We start from the raw sequence: 5,748 nt of genomic DNA, 5'->3' as shown, positions 1-5,748 counted from the left end.
CATTGTTATTTGGCGGGCCTGGGCTAGATTTGAACCCTCCAGCTCAGGTATATGTGGCTGGCACCTTAGCCACTTGAGCCACAGGCGCCAAGCTTCACAGATGTTTTCTTCTACTGCTCTTCACCAAACTAGGATGCACCTGCAAGATTTCACCTTTTCATACTGTAATGTGAGAAGTTAAAAGTCAATCCTACTTATTTGGTTCTAGAAAGGTCAAGTGGGAAATAAAGAAATCAAAAACAGCAATTAAGCATCAACCATATTTTGTGTTACTGCTGCTGTTCCATCAGTTATAGGGGAAGATGGTCTGGCAGCCATCTTATATTCCCCCAAGGCAAAAACACAAAAAACAAAAAACCATGCCTCACCAAGTTTGTTCCAGGTACCACAGGTGCAGGTGATCAGTGATTTCTTAGTCCCCTCCAACATGTCAGAGGCTGTCATGTGGTTCTATCAGTTCCCAACCAATAACAGGATCCACTTTCCTTCCACCTTCCAAAATATTATCTTTACTTTTTAACAAATTAATACTTCATAGAAACTTTAGAATTCATGAAATCTGATTTTTTTCTTCTGCAGATTTGGAAAATAGAACCTAGAAAAGCTAACCTTGGCTCAGCGCCTGTAGCTCACTCAGCAGCTAGGGCACCAGCCACATACACCGGACCCGGCGGGTTCAAACTCAGCCCAGGCCTGCCAAATGACGACAACTACAACCAAAAAATAGCTGGGCGTTGTGACGGGCACCTGTGGTCCCAGCTACTTGGGAGACTGAGGCAAGAGACTTACTTACGCCTAAGAGTCTGAGGTTGTTATGAGCTGGGATGCCACAGCACTCCACCATGGGCACCATCGGCAACCTGGTGAGACTCTCGTCTCAAAAAAAAAAATAAAGTAGGGGCAGTGCCTGTAGCATGTTTCCCTGAAAATAAGACATTGTCTTACATTTATTTTTTTCTCAAGAAGACACACTAGGGCTTATTTTCAGGGGATGCCTTATTTTTATTAAGTATAATACAACAATCTACATTTATTCAAATATAGTTAAGTCATCTTCTGGAACCTGACAGGGGGAGCCAACCTTGTTGGTGGGGCTGGCTAGTGAGGCGTGAACTCCCTTCCCCTAGCCATTGGCAGGCACAATAGGATGCCTGCAACCACGGTTATTACATGCACACCTGCGCAAGTGTGAAAGGCTCAGAGAAAGGAGCTGTGGCAGATAAAAGGTATTCCCAGTCTTCCTTACTGCTCCAAGCCAAAATGCATGGCATGGCTATGCAGCCTATCTACAGCTGCACAGCCATGCCTATCACCAGGTCTTATTATCAGGGTAGGGCTTATATTTAACAAATGCATAGAAATCCTGCTAGGGCTTATTTTTTGGGGTAGGTCTTATTTTCGAGGAAACATGGTAGCTCAAAGGAGTAGGGCGCTAGCCCCATATGCCAGAGGTGACAGGTTCAAACCCAGACCTGGCCAAAAAAAAAACAAAAAAAAAAACAAAAAAAAAACTGCAAAAAAAAACCCCAAATAGTAAAGATATTTCCATTTTTCAAGGGAAAAAAAGGTAGTTAAATCAGTCCTTAAATAACCAAAGCACTGAATCTCTAAAAGTAGCTGGGGCCGTGCCCATGGCTCAGGGTAGGGCACAGGCCACATACATGGAGGCTGGTGGGTTCCAACCTGGCCTGGGCCAGCTAAACGATGACAACTGCAACAACAAAAAATAGCTGGGCGTGGTGGCGGGAACCTGTAGTCCCAACTGCCTGGAGGCTGAGGCAAGAGAATTGCTTAAGACCAAAAAGAGTTTGACGTTGTTGTGAGCTGTGATGCCGCAGCACTCTACTGAGGGTGACATAGTTGAGACTCTGTCTCAAAAATGAAAAATAAAAAAAAAAAGAAAAGCTAACCTGCCCCTCCCAAGTGTCACAGTAAAGTTGTTACTTGCATGTTGGGTACTAGACCCCAGAGCTCCTGAATCCTACTTCTATGCCATTTTAATGAAATCTCTCTCCTGCCTTAGGGTTATGTACTAGAATGGACAAGCACTAAGACATCCTCTGTGTTTAGCTTAAAGACAGCTGGCCCTGGTCTATTTAAGTATTTAGACCAGAAGTACTTTGAACTGGCTATGGTGGCTTACACCTATAATCTCAGCACTTTGGGAGACCTAGGAGGATCACTTGAGGCCGGAAGTTAGAAACAAGTGTGGGCAACGTAAGGGACCCTATCTCTACAAAAAATAAAAAGTATCAGCTGGACCGGTGTGGTGGCTCACACCTGTAATCCCAGCTACTATTTGGGAGGCTAAGGCAGGAGGAGTGCTTCAACCTGGGAGGTTGAGGTTGCTGTGAGGTAGGCCTGATGCCACTATACTCTTGTCCTCTAGCCTAAGGCCACTGTACACTAGTCTGGGCCACAGAGTAAAACTCTGTCTCAAAAAAAAAAAAAAAAAAAAAAAAGCTCAGCGCCTGTAGCTCAGTGAATAATGCACTAGCCACATACATCAGGGCTGGTGGGTTGAAACCCAGCCCAAGCCTACTAAACAACAACAACAATAATGAAAGCCAGGGATTGTGGCAGGCACCTGTAGTCCCAGCTACTTGGGAGGCTGAGGCAAGAGAATTGCTTAAGCCCAGGAGTTTGAGGTTGCTATGAGCTATGAAGCCACAGTACTCTACTGAGGGTGACAAAATGAGACTCTGCCTAAAAAAAAAAAGAAAAAAAAGGGCGGTGCCTATGGCCTAGGGAGTAGGGCATCAGCCCCATATACCAAGGGTGGTAGGTTCAAACCCAGCTCCAGCCAAACTGCAACAAAAAAAATAGTGGGGCATCGTGGTGAGCACCTGTAGTCCCAGCTACTCGGGAGGCTGAGGCAAGAGAGTCATTTAAACCTAGGAGTTGGAGGGTGCTGTGAGCTGTGATGCCACAGCATTCTACTAAAAGCAATAAAGTGAGACTTTGTCTCTAAAAAAAAAAAAAGAAAATCTATGAAATAGAATGTATAGTTTATGATTATTATTATTTTTTTTTGAGACAGAGCCTCAAGCTGTCGCCCTGGGTAGAATGCCGTGGCATCACGGCTCACAGCAACCTCTAATTCCTGGGCTCAAGCTAGTCTCCTGCCTCTACCTCCCAAGTAGCTGGGACTACAGGCAACCGCCACAACGTCTGGCTATTTTTTGGTTGCAGCCATTATTGTTGTTTGGCAGGCCTGGGCTGGATTTGAACCCACCACCTTAGGTGTATGTGGCTGGTGCCTTAGCCACTTGAGCCACAGGCGCCGAGCCTAGTTTATGATTAACAGTTTTACTTCAAAAGAAAGCATTAAGAACACCTAGCTATACATCAAATATTTTTGTAGCATTTGGATAGTTTTAAAGTATGTGATGTTTTGGCAAAATAAAAATAAAGTTATCCATTTATATACATATGTTAGGGAAAAGCAGAATAATCTGGGTGTGATGGCACATTCCTGTAGTCTCAACTACTTGGGAGACAAAGGCATGAAGACCCACCAAGCCCAGAGGTTAAGAACAGCCTGGGGAATGCAGCCAGTGGAAAATGCACTCCTACCCTCTACTCCTTATCACCTCCTTCTCAAAAAAAAAAAAAAAAAAAAAAAAAGGCAGAATAAATCTAAAGGGAGCAGGTAATTTCTTAGCACATCTAACGTATCAACTATGAAATACGACCGAGACCAAGGACAAAAGATGGGTTTTGCCCTCTGACCTCCAACAACATGATTTTGGCTAAGTTACTTCACGTCTGTAGGTCCACTTACCAAATAATTAGTCCCAATGATTAAGTTCCACAGAAAATGTGATATAAAGTGATTCTAGGTGCTAATAGGAGCTATGGAAGTAGCAGATAGAGAGCACGTATCTGGGCATTAGACATCCAAATGTTTAGTCTTGCCTCCTCCCAGAGCCTCAATTTCTCCATTTTTAAAGTACAGGTGGTTAACTTTTTAAGCCAATAGCTTGCAAACTTTAACTTCTTAACTATGTTAGCACCGGAACCCTTTATCCAATAACATCTTGTCCAGAACCCCAAAGATAAAAGCAAAAACATCTTCCTGTGTTATCCATAGCAATCTCAAGAATATAAATATTATCTGGTCCAGTGGTTTTTGGGAGACAGAGTCTCACTGTTTGCCTGGGTAGAGTGCCATGGCATCATAGCTCACAGCAATCTCAAACTCCTGGGTATGAAAGAGCCTCTTGCCCCAAGCCTCCTCAGTAGCTGGGACTATAGGTGCCCACCACAATGCCTGGCTAGTTTTTTCTATTTTTATTAAAGATGGGGTTTCACTCTTGCGCAGGCTCGTCTCAAACTTCTGAGGTCAAATGATCCACCCACCTCAGCCTCCCAGGGTTCTAGAGCCACCACACCTGGCCTGGTTTTTAAACTAAGACAACTTTCATATCTGTGTTTTATGAATCTACATATGAACAAGTTTTTTTCTTTTCTTTTAGTGACAGAATTTTACTTTGTCACCTTTGGTAGAGTGCCACAGCATCATAGCTCACAGCAACCTCAAACTCTTGGGTTCGCTTGGGTAGAGCGCCATGGTGTCATAGCTCACAGCAACCTCAAACTCCTAGGTTTGAAAGGTCCTCCTGCCTCAGCCTTCCAAGTTGCTGGATGACAGGTGCCTGCCACAATGCCTGGCTATTTTTTAGAGATGGGAGCTTGCACTTGCTCAGGATGGTCTTGAACTTGTGAGCTCACACAATCCACCTGCCTCAGCCTCCCAGAGTGGTAGGATTACAGACATGAGCCACTGTGTATGTATGAACAAATTTAGAAAATCCAAAGTTTCTGATGGGGAAAAAAAATTCATATACAAAGTTAAAAGACAGGACAAATTTGATGGAAATGTTTGTAATGCATACAATAAACTTGCTAATATCCCTAATAAAGACTTCTTACATATCAAAGACCAATAAACCAATAAAAATTTACTTAACTATGTCAACTCACACAAAAGTAAATGTAAATGGCTTAAAGAACGTATGTTCAATACCACTTATAATGAACAAACATATGCTAGGCATGGTGACTCATGCCTGTAATCCCAGCACTTTTGGAGGCTAAGGCAGGAGGCTCACCTGAGGCCAGGAGTTTGAGACCAGCCTGGGCCATATAATGAGACCCTGTTTCTTACATAGTCTCACTTTGTCATCCTCGGTAGACCCTGGGGTCAAGCTCACAGCAACCTCCAACTCTTGGGCTCAAGCAATCCTCCAGCCTCAGGTTTTTTTTTTTCTTTGAGACAGAGTTTCACCATGTCAGCCCCCATACAGTGCTGTAGTGTCATGTCTCATAGCAACCTCAAACTCTTGGGCTTAAGTGATTCTCTTGCCTCAGATTCCCAAGTAGCTGGGACAACAGGTGCTCACCACAACTCCTGGCTATTTTTTTGTTGTAGTTGTTGTTGTTAAGCAGGCCCAGGCTAGGTTTGAACCCGTCAGCCTTGGTGTATGTGGCTGATGCCCAGCCACTTAGTTACAGGCGCCACGCTGTCCTGCCTCAGTTTTTCTATTTTTAGTGGAGATGGGATCTTGTTCTTGCTCAGGCTGGTCCTGAGTTCAGGCTATTGTCCACCCCAGCCTCCCAGAGTGTTAGGATTATAGGCGTGAGCCACCACAGCAAGCCTAAGGCCAGGAGTTTGAAATTGCTGTGAACTATGAGGCTACAGCACTCTAGCCTGGAGCAATACAGTGAAACTCTGTCTTTTTTTTT

The 5,748-nt window shown here is 44.1% G+C and overlaps 1 protein-coding gene across 1 annotated transcript in view; it reads right to left on the bottom strand.

Annotated features, from left to right (window-relative positions):
* Nucleotides 1-5,748, bottom strand: part of CCDC117 (coiled-coil domain containing 117) — a 17,515-nt gene that overhangs the window by 7,578 nt on the left and 4,189 nt on the right. The window lies entirely within an intron of this gene.

This window comes from Otolemur garnettii, unplaced genomic scaffold (genome assembly GCF_000181295.1).
Source record: "Otolemur garnettii isolate 467f Iridium unplaced genomic scaffold, OtoGar3 scaffold00038, whole genome shotgun sequence".
Taxonomy (NCBI): Eukaryota; Metazoa; Chordata; class Mammalia; order Primates; family Galagidae; genus Otolemur; species Otolemur garnettii.
Note: the sequence above shows the minus strand (reverse complement) of the source record. Positions and strands in the feature narration are given on the sequence as shown.